Source organism: Mesocricetus auratus, unplaced genomic scaffold (assembly GCF_017639785.1).
Source record: "Mesocricetus auratus isolate SY011 unplaced genomic scaffold, BCM_Maur_2.0 Super-Scaffold_100018, whole genome shotgun sequence".
Lineage (NCBI taxonomy): Eukaryota > Metazoa > Chordata > Mammalia > Rodentia > Cricetidae > Mesocricetus > Mesocricetus auratus.
In genome coordinates this window covers 32,525,440-32,544,345 of record NW_024429199.1, presented here as the reverse complement: position 1 = coordinate 32,544,345, position 18,906 = coordinate 32,525,440, and the positions used below count along the sequence as shown (strand labels likewise).

General features: G+C 43.8%; 1 protein-coding gene across 4 annotated transcripts in view; it reads right to left on the bottom strand.

Moving 5' to 3' along the window:
- The window catches only part of Utrn (utrophin), a 485,772-nt gene that overhangs the window by 442,281 nt on the left and 24,585 nt on the right, over positions 1–18,906 (bottom strand). The window lies entirely within an intron of this gene.

Below are 18,906 nucleotides of genomic sequence, written 5' to 3'. Positions count from 1 at the left end.
AAATCCCAGTGACGTACTCGGCTCCCGGGCATCCCTCCAGCCCTTGAGGGTGATTCACACTCAAGGGAGGTCTTCAGAGTACATCAGGGGGCATCTGAGGACACTGACTTCCACCGGGTGACCAAGCCTCAGTTCATCGTTTCAGTGAATGTCTGTGACACACGCATGACGCCTCATACTGGAGTGCTGGGCTCGGTGTTTCCCTTCACCTGGAAACAGATGACACTGGGTGACAAAGTAGAGCAGAGTCTCAACAAAGAAAGCACTGAGCCCACATAAGGGCTTGATATGGAATCAACTGTTACCTATAAGGAAGATTCTGTTCTGCTAATCTGGAACCAGGATCCACTACTTCATTCGACAAACGAAGCAAGGACTTAGCTTCGAATTTGATGGATTTGATTTCCATTTCATGCTTGTCAGAAGGATGCATTTATCCAGGCATTGGTGGCCCAAGCCTTTAATCCTAGCACTCAGGAAGTAGAGGCAGTCAGATCTCTGTGAGTTCAAGGCCAGCCGGGTCTACAGAGTGAATTCCAGGACAGCCAAGGCTACACAGAGAAAGCATGAATCGAAAAACCAAAACAAAGTAAGCGCTTAACTTAATTTTGCTGTGAAATACAATCACTAATAATATACAGTAAGTGTTTGCTTTAAGAAACTAAAAACACGGGGAAGCAGGTGGGGGGGCACTCTGCCAAAAGCAGGTACAACCAGGGAAGGTGGCGACTGGGAAAGTACCAACCCAGCACAAACATTGCAGATCTGTGGCTAGCAGGAAGCGTGGGTTCATAAAAAGAAAAACTACCAGCCTGAAGAAAGCTCAGCTGGCCATGGCCATCCCAACCAGGAGCAGAGCTTAGCCTCCAGCGTTCATGCTCTCTCCAATGGCTCCAGTGCGTCATTCTTTTCCCAGTCTTAATTTTCTTTTTGACTCTTGCGATGGATGCCCTGCTCTTTTTACTTCTTTTAGAAGTATTGGCACATTATTAAATATTTTTTAACAATTTCACATTTTCAATTTTTATCCTTCTATATATAGTCATCTGCTTTTGTTTATACTATTTTGAGACCGTCTTTTTTCTTTTCCTTGTTTTTTTTTCTCTTTATTCTTTTTCTCTGTTTTGTCACATTGCCTCCTGTTTTGTTTCCCTCTGTGGTACACAATCGGTGTTATAATAAATTGACTATATTGGGTTTTTTGTTTTTTCCTTTTACATATAATCAACTTTATATTTGAATTATTCACTGTTATCATCCAGGCACACCTGGCCCTGCCCCTTGGGGACCTGGCAAAGTGTGTCACTCCTGCGTGCATGGCTCTGGCTCTGTACACAGCCACAGAAAGTCCCTTTAAAAGACAAGCTCTGCCTACTTCCTCTCTGTCTTTCCCACTGCCCCTCTGAAGAGCCAGGTAAGTCTTTGCCTCTCTCTCTATCTTTTCTTCCCTCCCTCCCTCTCTCTCTCTCTCTCTCTCTCTCTCTCTCTCTCTCTCTCTCTCTCTCTCTCTCTCTCTCTCTCTCTCTCTCTCTCTCTCTCTCTCCCTCTCTCCCTCTCTGTAAATTCAGCCTGTGTGGCATATTTGTCTCTCAACAGCCACCTTGGGGATTCCAGCCAAGGACCCACCTATGTTGCATATCATAACACTCACTACTGGAAAACTTTTTCCCAAATATCTTGTTCTTTTTTTCCCCCTCTCCCTCATAATATCTCACGCTGAGCTTTTTAAGTGTTTACAATACTTGAAAACTCCACCAGGAAAGTCTCAGAACTGATAAACACATCCAGCAAAGCAGCAGAACATAGAAACAACACACTCAGGAGCTTTTTCATATCCCAATAACAAACTCACACATACAAAATAAACAGATGTTTTAAAAACAATGTTCAAGTACCTAGGGAGGCTTGAGCATGGACCCAGTCAATAAAGTACTTGCCTTGTAGGCTTAAGGCCCTTAGGTTGATCACCAAAAGGGAGGGAGGGAGAGAGGGAGGGAGCAGGAGAGAGAAGGGGGAGAAGCAGGAAGGAAGGGGGAGGGGAAGAGGAGGAAAATAAGGCATGGTATCACACACTCATAATACCAGCAGAGTAATAATACCAGGCAGAGACAGGCTGCTCCCTAAAGCTCACTACCCAGCGAGCACACTAGTTGAGATCCTGGCCAGGCTTTATTTCCAAAAGCACAGGGGGATAGCACCCTAAGAACAACCCCTGAGGCCTCTAGCCTCAACCAACAGAAGACAAGGCAAGATGCTCATGAATTGGCAGAATTAATACTGAAAAAAAAAATGGGTATATTAGTAAAAACTGTCTCCATATATGATGTAATCCTTATCAAAAACTTCAATAACAGTCTTTACACAAATAGAAAAGGCAACCCTGAAGTTCATACAGATGCACAAGAGACCCCAAACAGCCCAAACAATCTCAACAAGTACAGTGCTGGAGGCGGTACAAAACTTGATCTCAAGTTATACTAGAAAGCCATGAAGATACAAAGACAGACACACAGACCATTAGAACAGAATAGAAGGCCCAGAGACAAAGCCAACAGCCATTGTCAAAAACGTGTAGTGGTGAAAAGAAAGCCACTTAAAAACTGGTGCTGGGAGAACTCGATATCTATATCGGGAAGACTGCAACTAGATCCCTCATTCTGAACAAAACATGATTCCAAATGGTCAAAGCCTCAGTGAGGAGAAAAACTGTCATCATTTCACTAAATAGGCATCTTCTGATTTGTTTGTCTGTTTTTTGCCTTTTAAAGACAGTGTCTCGGGCTGGAGAGATAGCTCAGAGGTTAAGAGCACCGACTGCTCTTCCAGAGGTCCTGAGTTCAATTCCCAGCAACCACATGGTGGCTCACAACCATCTATAATTGAGATCTGGTGCCCTCTTCTGGCGTGCAGGCATGGCAGCAGGGTGTGCATTCATAATAAATATTAAAATATATAAAAAAAACTTTAAAAAAAAAAAAGACAGTGTCTCACTGGCTGGCCTGGCCTAGAACTCACTATATAGACCAGGCTGGCCTTCAACTCAGAGATCCACCTGCCTCTGCCTCACAAATGCTGGGGTTAAAAGCATGCATCCCCACACCTGGCCAAACAGGCATCTTTCTGTCAATAAAAAATGAGTCAAATCTTAGACTAAAGGGCAATGTTGGAAAAGGCAAGACGGTTGGCAGCCACTGAATTCCATCCGATACACTGACGCAGGCCTCATCCCACGTCTGGCCATTGAGAAAAGCTTCAAGCGAGCCATCGTTGGCGTCTGCGATACCCAGCCAAAGGTGTCTACAAAGCCAGTCAACCAGTATGTAAAAATACTATAAAGACTTACCTGATATTCATCTCAAGGAAGACATGCTTGTTCAATGAATAGTGCTCACTCAACATGTATTTATGAGCATACACTCAGTGCCAAGGGCTCCCTTCATACCAGAGACCCAACCAGACAGAACACCTTTCCCACTGCAGTTCGAATTCTCACAGACAACATAGTCACCATGTGTGACGTCACTTCCAGAGTGCATCACAGTCACTGGCATAGGGAGAAAAGAAAGCAGACTACCATGGTGGAGGATGCTGTCTTAGGAAAGGTTCAGTGTTTTTACTGAGATGGAAGAGCAAACAGGGGGAGGGGGGCGACGACCATGAACTGAACTGGGAGATACCAGCTTGTATAGTGAGCACCAAGGATGAAGGGCAGGTGAAGCCCAAGAATCATGATCACCGAGGATCGCTGGGGCCCTGCAGATCACCTGGAGGTCTTTAACTTTTATTAGAAACACAATGGGAGCCAGGCAGTGGCGGCACACACCTTTAATACCAGCACTCGTGAGGCAGAAGCAGGTGGATCTCTATGAGCTCAAGGCCAGCCTGGTCTACAAATCAAGTTCCAAGACACCCAAGGCAATTGCACAGAGAAACCCTGTCTTGAAGGAGAGAGAGAGAGAGAGAGAGAGAGAGAGAGAGAGAGAGAGAGAGAGAGAGAGAGAGAGAGAGAGAGAGAGAGAGAGAGAGAGAGACCCTATCTTGAAAAACAGAAAGAGACAGAGACAGAGAGAGAGAGAAATGCAATAGGGACTCATTGCAGAGTTGTATAGCATAATCTACTTCTGTTATGAAAAGGCTCACTTTACCACAGGGTTGAGATTAGTTTTAGTGCGCTGTCATGTTAATTTCCCATTGTTAAAAGTGATTACCTGAGACTGGGTAATTTACAAAGCATTAAGGTTTATATAACTCACCATTCGGGCATTGGTGGCGCACGCCTTTAATCCCAGCACTCGGGAGGCAGAGGCAGGTGGATCTCTGTGAGTTCGAGGCCAGCCTGGTCTACAAGAGCTAGTTCCAGGACAGCCTCTAAAGCCACAGAGAAACCCTGTCTCGAAAAACCAAAAACAAAAAAAACAAAAAAAAAAAAAATCAAAAGCCATTTAAAAGACTTTGTCACTGGTGTCTGCTGAGACGGTGGTACTTGCTTGTCCCATCCTAACTCTGTGGAGGACACTACATCATGAGACAGAGCAGACATGCCAATGAGAACTCACTGTAGCAAAGTGAATGCAGTAATACAATACATACCTGGATAATCCATGAAGTCACACATGGGAGAGACTACCTATGAAGACTGAATGCTCATGTTCATGTCCCCTCCAAAGACCCCACCTCAAAATACTGACAACCCATGAATTTATGGTTTAAGTTTTCCACACATGAAATTTAGAGGACAATTCAAGTTACAGTGTGCGCCAAAGAGAGGAACAGGGGTCTAAGTTGATGCTCTTGAGAGACAAAGAAAGATGGTAACTGAGAAATGACCCCCGGAGAAAGGATTTTGCAACATGGAGATCTCTTAGAAGTCTGGTAAGGGTGACCCATGGTCTGTGTGATTCTAAGGCAGAAGGAAAGGATGGGGATTGCAACTGTTGGTACATGAACCTTTTAAGAAATAAGTTCTTAAAGTGAAGAAGAGAAGGGTGGAGGTAGCAGAAGATAGCACAGATGAAGGTCCATTAGGAGAAGAAGAAACAAAACCATGTTTGCATCCTGATGGAATCCACTAACGAGGAAATGGCAGGGATGAAGGAAGGAGGCGAATTATATAAGTATGTAAAGAGACAAAGACACCATGGACAGAGTGGGGCTAACCTCGGGTTTTGGCTGAGCCCGGTTATGGGCAGATGAAGCATTAGAGAGAGGTGTGGTGTGGGAAGAGATGGAGTCCTCGTCAGCTGGCCTCCATTTTCTTAGGACAATAGTTGACGACCAGCTGAGAGTCAGAATGAAAATGGTGAATGTTTGAGGAGACAGTAAGAAATAAGCACCCAGGGAAGTCCTGCAGCACCAAGGTCCCCACTGCGATGATGAATGGCACTTGGACAAAGAACCAGGGCTCTGTGTTGTGACCCAAACACCTCCCACTGCATGGAAGACCACCCAGGGAGATAAGGACTCAGTGCAGCCAGGAGATTAACACAGATGTATGCAGCAGAAAAGACAAGGAGGTGTGTGCAAAGGAGGGATGCTGGCAGAGATAGGATCAGCAGGTTGGCAGAGCTGCTGGGATCAGAGAGGGTTGGTAATACACAGCATGGGAAACAGAAAATGGGATTCTTAAAATGTAGATGATGAAATCATATGGTGCATGATAGTCAAGACCAGCATATAACTACCAGAGCCAAGAAGAGAAAATATTGTTGGAAGGATCCATCCATGTTTATATTGAAATGGGTAAACCAAGAGTAACTTTTAGAAGGCAACAGTGAGGCGGAACGTAAAAAAAAAATAACTGAAAGGGGTTGGTGGGAGGGCGTGGGAGGAGGGGAGGGAAAGGGAGAGGGACCTGGAATTGACATGTGAAGCAACCTTGTTTCTAATTTAAATTTAAATTTAAAAATAAATAAAAATAAAAGTAAAAAAATCACTGAAAAATGACAGTGACAAAGAGAGCACTGTGATTTGAATGTAAAATGATCCCTATTGGCTCATGTATTTGAACACTTGGTATCCAGCTTGTGGTGCTGTTTGGGAAGGTTGTGGAACCTTCAGGAGGTGGAGCTTCACTGGGCGGGAGTGGGGGGGGGGATGGAATTCACCAGAAGTGGGTCTCATTCCTAGCCAGCATACCCCACTTTCTGGTCACACTCTAGATACTGAATGTGAATTCAATATGGCCACCCAGCCTCCTACTCCTGCTGTTATGGCTTCCCTACCATGATGGGGCTTACATCTGGAAGTGTAAGCCAAAATAAGCCCTTCCTCCCTGATGTTGCTTTGTCAGGGTATTCAATCAGAGCAACAAGAAAGTAAAACTGAGACAGGAAGGATATGAGATCTCAACAACAGTCTTCAGCCAGAAATGGATAACTATGAAAAATCAACTGGAAGATCCATCCCGTCTAGATATGAAGTGACATTCAAGGACACCCTGCCTCACCTCCCCAGTGGCATGAGAGAGTGGGAAGAATGAAGCCATATGACAAATAAGTCAATATTTTTATGAAGATATTTCCTTTGACATCAGAAAAAAAATACAGTATTTTGATATCCACTCTATAGAACCTAGCGCAGCACAAGTTCCATTAATTAAAACATAAATAACTAAAACCTGAACCAGGCTGTTAATTAGTAATTTATGTCTGATTATTTGCCACTTTTAGCAAAAGGGAACGATTCTTCAACAAATAAAAATTCATTATATGCAAAACTGGGTCAAACAATATCACAGATTCTGTCCTTCAAACTTTGTGTCTACTCTCCCTAGTCTGAGCAATCCAATGACTGACTGACTGCCTCTGGAACCAGAGAAGCGAAGTAAGGCTCTGGACTTGGGGGTAGCACCAATACTATGAGTCAAGGAACTCACAGCTAAGCTCTGGATGGCCATTTTAACCTCCGTCAGAAAAGACAGAAGCACCGTGAACACAGAACCCTAATTACACATCATGCCTTCCCATCTAAAACTCAACTTTTTGATGGATCATAGATCTCCTCAGAGAATATAATCAGAGACCAGAAAGATGGCCCAGTGAGTAAAGGCACATGACACCCAGCCTGGCAACCTGAGTTTGATCCCCCAGATCCACACATTGGAGAGAACCAACTCCCAAAAGTTGACTTCTGACCTCCATCTGTAATGGGGTACATGTGTTTGCACACACACACAAATAAACAAAAAAATAAATAAAATGATAAAAATAAAGTAATAAAACTATTTTTAAAAAGAATATATATCAGAACTGTGGATATATTTCCAATAAAATGTACATTAGCCAGACTATTAAAAAAACTATATACAGTCAGGCAGTGGTGTCACTTGCCTTTAATCCCAGCACTTGGGAGGCAGAGGCAGAAGGATCTCTGAGTTTCAAGGCCAGCCTGGTCTACAGAGTGAGTTCCAAGACACCCAGGGCTACACAGAGAAACCCTGTCTCAAAACCACTACCCCCTGTATGTATGTATGTATGTATGTATGTATGTATGTATGTATGTATGTGTGTGTGTATTGCAAACATTTATTGACAAGCTCTGCTTTCCTCATCCCAACTATTAGCTTAACTATATTATTTATGTATCTTTGTGCATATGTCTTCTCTGTGATCGAGTGAAAGAGATGGAGACAGAGACAGAGAGACAAAGACAGAGAAGCCAGAGGTCACTGTCAAATGTCTCCCTCTGTTATTCTCAACCAAATACTTTTGGACAGCATCTCTGCTAATCCTACAGCTCACCAGTTTGAAGGAGACTGGCTGGCCATGGAGACTACACCCATGGAGATTACACCCATACAGACGCACATGCTACTGTCCCTAGCTTTTACATGGGTACTAGGCTCGAAATACTAGTCTTCATACTAAGACAGCCATCTCCCCAGCCTGAGATTAACTATATTTTATGCATAAAACAGCTTTCTATGACCCTGGGGTCAGTGACACACTCAAAATATTAAGCCTCACAACCCCTCACTGCCTCATTTTCTAGTGTCTTCCATCTTTCAAATTACCTCTGTAATGCTCATTCCATAGTCAATCTAAAACCTCCAAAAATATGAAAGAAATAAAACATGCAAAACTTTAGAAGAAGTTTTTAATAATATTCTTTAATTATGTACGTAGGTGTGTATGCAAGAGGGTCTGTACACTTGTAAGTGCAGTTGTTCTCAGAGGCCAGAAGAGGACATCAGATCTCCTAGACAGACCTAATGTCACAAATGGTTATGAGTCACCTCCCCCTTGTGGGTGCTGGGAACAGACCTTGGGTCCTCTGTAAAGCAGTACATGCTCTTAACTGGGAAGCCACCAGTCTCTAGCTCCCTCGATAATATTATCAGTGTGCTCCACAATTTACATGAGAAAGAAGCCAAGATTCCTGTAGTAGTTTGAATAAGAATCATCTCTATAGGCTTGTACTGCTGAGTGCTAGGTAGGTGAAACTGTTTGGGAAGGATTAGGAGGTGTGGCTTTGTTGGAGGATATGTGACACTGATGGAGTTGGACAGCAGAGCCCTCAAGGTTTCTAAAGCCCAGGCCATTCCCAATTAGCTCTCTCCTACTTGCCCTAAGGCTTCAGCTACTGCTGCAGTATCATGCCTGTCTGCTGCCATGCTCCACAAATGATAATCATGGACTCTAGCCCTCTGGAACCGTGAGTCCCTAATAAACTCTTTCTTCTACAGGTTGCCTAGGTCACCCTGTACAGGATCTAAACACCTGACACACAGCAAGATCAAGGTGACAAAATGCTATATATAACCTTGCCAAACCCAAAACATACATATCAGCAGCACACATCCCGTAACGCTTGCAAGGGCTTGAAAAGGGAGTCCTCTGTTTTGCTTCAAAGCTAACGCACCACAACTTCTGGGATGGCAGCTCACACAGCCGACATTCAAGTTAGTGACTGATCAGAAGACTCTCGAAGATGGAACTTTCCATCCAACAGGATAGCAACAGCCTCCTCCTGTTACCATTCCCAAATGCTCCCCAGCAGAACACCACTGACAGAAAGCATCTGTTAGCTGAATAATTATGACTTCAGCACATCCCGGTTTTATTGACTAAACTCCAATGACCTTTCCACTGTTTAATTATTCCCTAAATGAAAGGTATTTTTCAACATCTGCTCTCGATTTATTTTTAATTTGCATTTTCTCCATCGTCTCTGATGAAGACGGCATCAGTAACAGAAGATGGCAATGTCTTCAGAGTGTCACATTAAACACCCCTAGTCTTCAATTAAAGCTGAGCTGAAATAGTTTCCCAGGCTCTTTTTTGCCTACAGATTTTTCTTTTGGTTTGCCCAAGATGATTGGCCTCACTTTAAAATGGAATTAGTGTTCTTTCTTTGCTGTCTTCAAAAAGAACTCTTGCTCTGTATTGCAACAATGAATCCTTTCCTCAATTTATCTGCTTTGTCCTATCTATAATATATCCTATCTATACTATATCCTATCTTCTAGAATATGAAAAAAAAAGATACAAATACCCGTACTCTTTGGTCATGGTGTTTTATCACAATAGAAATCCTAACTAAAATGACACCACTGAAACTTAATTTAATTAAAAGTCATGTACAAGCCAGGCCTAGTGGACGATTCTATGAGCTTAGCGTTCAGGAGGCTGAAGCAGGAGGACCCTGAGTTTGAAGTCAGCCTAGACACATGGCATTTGAGGAAACATTTAAAAAATGAAGACTAGAGTTCAATCCCCAGCATCTGTATAAAAATAGACAGGCGCCGGGCGTTGGTGGCGCATGCCTTTAATCCCAGCACTTGGGAGGCAGAGGCAGTCTGATCTCTGTAAGTTCGAGGCCAGCCTGGTCTACAAGAGCTAGTTCCAGGACAGCCTCCAAAGCCACAGAGAAACCCTGTCTCGAAAAACCAAAAAAAAAAAAAAAAAAAAAAAAAAATAGACAGGCATGGTATCCCCACACTCAGGATACAGAGAGAGAGGAGGTCCAAGGTGAACTGACTAACTAGACAAGCAAGAATTGGCAAATTTCAGTTTCAGCAAGAGATCTGCCTCAATAAGTAAAGTAGGGATTGATCAAGGAATGCACCCAACATAGATTTTGGACCGTCACATTGATTAATTGAAATAAATAAGCTCATTCCACGAATGTGACATTTACTCTGGGGCCTCACGTTTGTTGAAACCTTACGCATGTGTCTACCAACTAACCATACTCAAGCCACTCCCTTACCATCACCTCCTGAATCACTGCCGAGCTCCCCATCATCTCTAACCTGGACCACCTTCCAAACTATTAATTGTTTGCTGCTTCCCTCCAGTAGTGCAGCCTTCTAAATCCATCACTCATGCTGCCAGTAAAATCACCTTTCAATGTCTACATTCTGCAGTATGCCATCCTCTATCTAACACAGTGGTTCCCAGCCTTCCTAATGCTATGACCCTTTAATACAGTTCCTCATGTTGTGCTGACCCCTAACCATGAAATTAATTTCCTTGCTACCCCCAACTGTAATTTTTGCTACTGTTATAAATTGTAATGTAAATATCTAATATGCGGGATACCATCCCAAGGGGTCAAGACCCACAGAATGAGAACCACTGTTTTAAACGCTTGAAGAAACATGGAGATAGAAAACCCAGAACAAAGGCAGAGAAGGATTCATGAGCTCACAGTAAACTAGGCTTTGAGGGTAAGGCTGAGAATCTTCCGGACTAATTAAATTTAGCAACATCCTCTGAGTTCTGAGTCAATATTTACATTGTAAATTTCAAAAGACAGTATCATTTCACACAAGGCGATATGCAACAATTCACTGGTAACTGGATCCTGTATCACTTAGAACCAACTTTGCTTTTAAGTCTGTTTGGGGTAGATTTTATTGGTTTTATTTTGCGGTCTCTTGTTTTAAGTAAATCTAAATATGGTTTTTCCTAAATGGGTTGTTAAAACTTGCCTCTCTCTTAATGCAGCCAATGTCCACACAAAATTCTCTGTCCCTTCACACATGGGCAGCAAGCCACTCGTCCTACCCAGGGTACCAAGCAGTCCTTGATGGTTGCCTTTTCAGAGTAGTTGACATCCCTTCTGAAACTTTGACAGAAGATAAAAGGTCCAGCTCAGAGCTATCCCTGCAGAGGTCTATATAAAATTTGGAGTTTGATTTGGTTTAGTACAGCTAGAACCTCTAAACATGAAGATATTACAAGCCATCTAGAATGTTCCTGTAGATCCCTATGGAACATACTACCATGGTCATGATCCATTGAACTCCTCCTTCTCTTGTTTTTATCCTACATGTAGGGGTGTTTTTGCCTGCACGTGTATCTGTGCACTATTCATGCCATGACCAGAAGACGGCATTGGGTTCCCTGGGTCTGGAGTTACAGGTGGTTAAGGACAGCCAATGATCTTAACCACTGAGTCATCTCTCCTATCCCCTTATAACTCAGGTTAATCTTCCCTTGACATACAAATAACCCTTTTTAAGAATTCACTGGTTTTAAAACAATGAGAGGCAGCTTCATTTCAAAGGCAGCAGATCTAGTAAGCAGAAGTGCTAAACATCCCTACTTAGACTTCAATAAAAAGCATAGAGCCAAACACATGCATAGCATTTCTCTCTGTGCATAAAGACTATCAGGAAAGTAGCACAGATCACAAATGTGAGGAACCTTCTTCCCCACTAACAATTGCAAGCACATCACTTTTGGAAATAATGTCTTAGAAAGTCTACATGGATATAGATACGGCTACAGATGCTGTAGATATAGCAAGGGGTTGGAGGCGTAGCTCAGTTGGTACAGTGCTTGCCTAGCACACAAGAAGCCCTGGTTTGAGATCCCAGGTACTATATAAACCAGGCAGGTTGGAGTACATCTGTCATCTCAGTACTTAGACAGCCCAGGCTACATGAGACCCTGTCATGGAAGAGAAGGGAAGGGGAGGGGGAAGGGGGAGGGGAGGGGAAGGGGGAGGGGAGGGAAAGGGAAAGGAAAGGGAAGGGAAGGGAAGGGAAGGGGAAAGGGGAAAGGGGAAAGGGGAAAGGGGAAAGGGGAAAGGGGGAAAGAAAAGGGAAAGGGGAAAGGGAAGGGAAAGGAAAGGGAAAGGAAAAGGAAAGGGAAAGGAAAAGGAAAGGAAAGGAGAAGGGGCAGGGGAGACAGACAGACAGACATGGTGATGCACAATACCAACCCCAGAACTTGGAAAGCAAAGGCAGAAAAGGATCTCTGTGAGTTTGAGGTCAACCTGGTCTATGGAGTGAGTTCCAGGACAGCCAGAACTAATTAGTGAGACACTGTCTAAAAAAAAAAAGGAAACAAGAAAGTTGGCATATTAAGTTTTCACAAGGAAGTGACAAAGCACTCTGTGCTCAGGCACTGGGGCAAAAGGCAGGAGTTCAGGGCGAGTTGTGAGGCTTCCAGAAGGAAGAGGAACTACTCTGAAGTGTGACTGAGGGGCTGATGAAGAAGCCACACGCTGACCCTCAGTATGTGGGCGGGGCGTTCCAGTTCAAATGCCACAGGAACTCAGAGCAGCCACCATCTGCTGGCCTGCTTTACCTCCTCAGCACAGCCCAAACTCCAAATTACGAGGCATCCAAAATAATAATAATAAAAGTCCAGTACTATGAAGACCATTACCTTTTACAACTGTTTACCAGGAAATGTTTCTAAGTAAAAGTGAACATGTGACTCACTTTCCTCATGGGAATTTCCGGCCACCCTCACTTTAAGGCTGAGTCTCTCCAGCCTGCCTTTCACTGGCTAAGTAAGCCAAATCTCAGGCAAGAAAAAACCCTCGGGGCTTGTGGAAATTCCTGAGTCAGAATCCAGGAGTGCCAGACGACTCTGACACACAGCCTGGAGCTCAAAGCTCAGCGTTCAAAATAAAAGTGCAACCATAAATCTATGTAATTTCAGAACTAACCTGAAATAATGTGATTCACAGGAAGGCCTTGACGGGTATATCACTCTCAAAAATGTATCTCTTCTCTACAATTTCCTTCACGTAAATATCATAGAGGAAAATCATAGCAAGAAACCTTTTAAATTCTATGCAGAGTATTGATACTACGTCTAAAAGAGCAGCATGCAAGGCTGTCCATTCCAGGCTGCATTGTTTCATATATACCAAGTACCAAGTCCTATTTTTAAGTAATTTCTCTGCTATAAAGGTCCTGCCTCTTTTTTCCTTCCTTCCTTCCTTCCTTCCTTTCATTCTTCCTTTTTTCTTTATTTATTTACTTTGAGTCAGAGTCTTACTGTGCAGCCATGGCTGACCTGATATCACTATGAAGACCAGGCTGGTCTCAAAGTTAAGGAAATCCACAAACCTCTGCTGGAATGAAAGGCATGCGCCACCACATGTGGCCCAGGATCTCATTCTTTTGCGGGGGAGGTGGTGATTTTTGTAACAGAAGATAGGTTACAATGACTGAACTGGACAAATAAGAATCCCTAGCTAGCTGCACACCAAAAGGTTGATGTGAAAATACGCATACATGGCAGGCTACTCTTGTGTTTGTTGTTGGAGTCACACAGCTTTGACAGAGCTGACTTCATATATATACATATATGTGTATGTGTGTATATATATATATGTACACTTATATATGTGTGTATATTCATGTATATACTTCTATATAAATATATATGCATATATAGTTTTATAGATATATCACATATACCTAATTTTGTTTATTATCTACACATATAATTTCATATACATATAAAATTAGACTTCCTGACAGAGAAGACAGCTCAGGTGGTAAAGGCCCTTACCACCCCCAAATCTGATCACCAGATTTCTATCCCTAGATCCCATATGGTGAGAGGAGAAAACCAATTCCCACAAGCTGTTTTCTGACCTGTACCTGGGCACACAACATACACTAAAAGAGATGTTAAAAATAATGTAACAGCCGGGCGGGGATGGCTCACACCTTTAATCCCAGCACTCAGGAGGCAGAGGCAGGTCTCTGTGAGTTCAAGGCCAGCCTGGTCTACAAAAGCTCGTTCTAGGACAGCCTCTGAAGCCACAGAGAAACCCTGTCTCAAAAAACACAAAAAACAAAAACAACAAAAAAATGCAACACTTGAGTTTGCAAAACTGGTAAGAGGCTGTACCACACCAAGCCAGAATCCCTGCTGGCACATTAGGGGGAAGGGGAGGTATACAATTCACAAGCCAGCCATGCCACACAAGCCAGCCTCTGCTAAAGCAGCCTCAGGGGACAGAAACAACCCTTAGAGATTTGATCCTTTGAAGACACGGAGTGTAAAGAGCAGAGAGGACGCCCTAACAAAGCCTGAGAGTAGAGGAATCAATGGGGTGAAGGAAAGAAATCGTTTCCATGGCCAAGTCAGCAAGCCACCACCGCAAGTGTAAATCTACCTTATACTTATACTGTAGTAAATCTACATTATACCGTAGCCCGGTAAGTAAAGGGTTTGCCTTGCAAGCCTTTGGACCTGAGTTTTGACCCAAAAACCTGAAGAAAAAGAATGCCAGGTATGGTGGCATGTTTACAATTCCAGAACTAAGGAGATGGGGACAGGTGGATCGCTGGGGCTCAATGGCCTGCCAGACTACCAGGAGCCAGCCAGTGCTCCAGTCCAGTGAGAGACCTTCTTAAACAAAGAAAAATGTTGACAGCTCCCGAGAAACGGCAACAGAGGTTGTCCTTTGGTCCCTATGAGCTCTCTCTCTCTCTCTCTCTCTCTCTCTCTCTCTCTCTCTCTCTCTCTCTCTCTCTCTCTCTCGTGCATGCACACACACACACACATACACAAAATCTCACACTGGCTCACATTCCAACTATTGAATTGAGTGTAGCTCTTATTAAGCAGTTTCAATCCACAACAATAAATATCAAAACAATAACATAGTAAATGATTACTTCTCCACACAGAGTAAGAGCAGAGGGAAGCTACCACCTGCATCCCATCTCCATCGCTGTAGATTAAATTTTAACTAGTGTTTACAACTGCCTCCATGATCATGCATATTGCCTCGTTCCCAGGAAAATCATCATATCAGCATCTAATTCGAACTCCTGGGTTCAAATAAGGTTCAATCAAAGTGAGCTTTCCATCCTGTCTATATAACAAACACCCTGCCTCTGCTAGATGAGTTCTCAGCCATTCACAATTTCCAGTCACGAGCTCATCTCCACTACAGCTCTCCCAGACACAGACCCAATTCGTGAAAAATCCTATCGGCACAGACAAGTCTCAGGATCACTCTTCCTCAGTCTCACGAGGTGACAACACAGGCAGGACTTTTGTCAGGTACAAGGATTGCTGTCCTCTAACAGAATTGAGTTTCCAGCAGGGTCCCTGTCTGTCCCCTACCAAAGGATCCAAGGGCTCGTGGAAAAACACAAGGCTGCTGAAAGGTTCCCTTCAGAGCGCAGGCATTCCAGCTGAGGAAAGCTTCAGGAGGAGCAAGCAACTGTTTTTCATAGTCCCTTAAACTTGGAGGGAAAACCCTTCACAGACACTATAAATGGAAAAAAAAAATGCCAACAACAATAAACACTTTAATGCAGACCACCCATTCTCTAAATTCAATTCAGCCACTGTGTTGTCTGAAGTAAATGTTCTAAAAGGTCGATAGAGAAAGCCAAACTCCTCATACTTCCCCTCACACTGGGCAACTACAGTGGACCCCAGACTTCACATGACACATTTTCAGTAAGCTTGCTATAATGTAACAAGTTTAACCATCAGTAAAGAAACTTGCTTTCTTTTTGTTTCAAGGGCTCTTCTGCCCTCCCCCACATATCTCAAACAGCTCTTTCCACAACGCAGTTACCTCTCTGGGCATCAGATCAGGGCCTACCCTGTGCCAAATGTCAGTGCATCTGAAATCCTACCTCCCTTGCCAGCCAGTTAAAAGCCTTGAACAGCCATCAGAGGAAGAGAGAAAGAATTCACGTCAGAGGAGACTATCAGTCTCTCATCTTCTACCCCAAGGACTGTCTGTCCTCCAGTATTTTCCCCTTTGTCAACTCCCGGAATGACAGGACAGAGCTAAAACTGAAGGCAGGCCAAGGAGCAGCGGGTCTTGTCTCTTATGTGGACTACGATGCCACCAGGGAACCAAAGCAGCTCCAGATTTCCGCTCAGGGTCACCCTCAGTAGGTAGCAAGGAAGAGACAGAAAGGACACATGCACATAGTGAACACTGGGCAAATCTGCAAGGAACAGATTGAGGTACAAAATGATAACCGATGACCCTCCCAGCAGACACAGCATAAACTGCCTTGTAAACAAGAGTTCAGGGTTTCTCCAGTCAGATGTGAACCTGAGTTCGAATCCCAGCTCCTACACTTCCCAGCTATGGAGCCCTTTGCATTGGGTAAGTTCTCATGACTCAGCAGTAATCATAATGCCCACAAAGCACCAGATAGTGAGGAGGAGAGCACAGAGAACTCACATGCAGTGATATGGTACAGGGTGACCAAGCAGGGTGGTGTGCACACCTGTCACACCAGCACTCAGGAGGCTGAGACAGGAGGATCGTGAATTTGTGACCAGACTTGCATGTAATGCAAGCTCTTTTCTCAAATAAATACTGAAAGAAAAGGTGTGTGGGGGAGGGGGGCCAACCAGGACTTTCCAACGTCCACAGAGAAGGTCACTCAGTGAAGGCTATATTTAAGCCTCGACCGGAATGACAGGGAACCATACAAGGATGCAGAAAAGAGGTGTGCGCAAAGGCACCTGGGTAGGCCCTACTGAAACAGAAAAAAGACTCGTGTAACTAATGACTTGTGTACAGCTTTTGAGGCCATCAGTGAAAGCGCAGCTGTGCGGGGGGGGGGCCTAACCTCTTGCCACTGTGTCTGCTCCAACTATGTGAACACTAGGTGTAAGATGCTAAATGTAAAATGCAGGAATTAGCATCAACCTCATCATGAAGACGCTAGCATTAGAGGCTGGGTAGCCACATCGCAAGCATGGCTTAGAACGCAGGACTAGTTAAGGACAAAGGTGCATGCCTTTAGTCCCAGCACTTGAGAGGCAGAGGCAGACAGATCTCTGTGAGTATAAGACAATCCTAGTGTACATAGAGAGCTCCAGGACAGCCAGGGCTACACAGTAAGATACATACATACATACATACATACATACATACATACATACATACATGGTAAAGGGAAGAGAAGTGATAAAACGGTCATCCTTGAGTCTATGTAGGTTTAGATTGGTTGGGTTTTGGGGGGTGGTGGTTAATTCTTCTTTTTATTTATGTGTGTATGCATGTATGTGACCTGTGCTCCTGCCCACCAAGGCCATCAGAGGGTGTTTAGACACTCTGGAACTACATGGTAGTTGTAAGCTGCCCAACATGGGTGCTGATAACCCAAGTAGGGTCCCTGGAAGAGCAGCAAACACTCTTAACCGCTGACACTGTTAGTTTTAACACAGGGTCTCACAGATTTCAGTCTCACTGGTGGTTCACTGACATGCTGTCTGGGGCCATGAGTCTCAAGGAGCCTCGGGCTGAAACTCTCAACATCACTGTGACCAAAAGGATGACCGTTTATTCAACATCACACCCTTAAGTAAATGTTAGCCACTGACTGAATCCAAAAGCATCCAAAAGCAGTGAGAACCATCTTCCATTTTATATGCAACGAGAACCATGTTGTTTCTTTCTTTTTTTGGGACAGGGTCTCAATTTGTAGTACTAGCTGACCTGGAGCTCACTATGAAGCCTGGAGTTCACAGAGATTACCGACCTCTGCCTCCTGAATGCTGAGATTGTGAGTGTGAATGTGGACAAACCTATGTTCATGTCCAGCCTATTATTTCATATTTCACGATGTTCCAAAGAAACGTTCAGAAACCACACACCCCAGCAGTAATGTAGTTCCCCTAGAAATGATTCTTGGTCAACTGTCTTAAAATCTTTATAAACCTGGCAAGCTTTCCAGCGTATACAGAGTAGGCTGTCCTTTACAGCCGCTGATGGCAAACTTATCATGAGTGCTCCAGCAGCAGACTGCCAGCAATCCCAAATCCTAGTCCAGCATACAACAAATGCTTTCTAGTCCTGTTCTCTTTTCTGTTTTGTTTTTTAATGGGCGGGGCGGGAGTTTTTGTTTGGTTTGCTGAGTTTGGGGACAGGGTCTCATGCAGTACAGACCAGCTTCTGAAACCCTGATCCCCCTGTACATACCTTCTGAGCTCTGGGATTACAGGTGTGGACCACCACAGCTAGTTCATGTATTCCTGGGGATTGAACCCAGGGCCTCATGCACATCAGGCCAGCACTTGACAAAGTGACCCCCAGTCACAACCCTCAAGTTCTTTCTAGGCATTACTCATATCTAAGGCAGATAGATGTACTGCAATCACAAATAAGTATGTGGCTTTTGTTCTTTAAACTATTCCAATACCTACCCTTGATAACTTAGTTGTAAGGAGTAAGGGACCAAGTATTCAAACATATGAGCCTAGAGAGGTCATTGTCATTCAACCAAGCCACCCAGTAATTAGCCACTCAAGAGTATATGGGAAACACAAACTAGCTTCAGGGAATTAAAAAAAAAAAAAAAAAAGAGGACACAAATTTAGGTAGACAGGAAAGGAAGGGTAGATCTGGGAGGAGTTTGAGAAGGGAGTGAATATGACCTGCTTTAAAAATACGTTGTACGAAATTCTCAAAGACCTGCTTTTAAAAAAATATAAAGGCTGAGCATGGTGGCGCATGCCTTTAATCTCAGCACTCAGGATGCAGAGGGAGGTGAGTATCTGAGTTTGAGACCAGCCTGGTCTACACAGGCAAGCCAGGGTTACATAGTAAGACTTTATGTCTTTGTTAGGGTTTCTATTGCTGTGCTGGAACACCATGACCAAAAGCAAGTTGGGGAGGAAAGGCTTCATTTGGCTTAGATTTCCATATCACTGAAAAGAG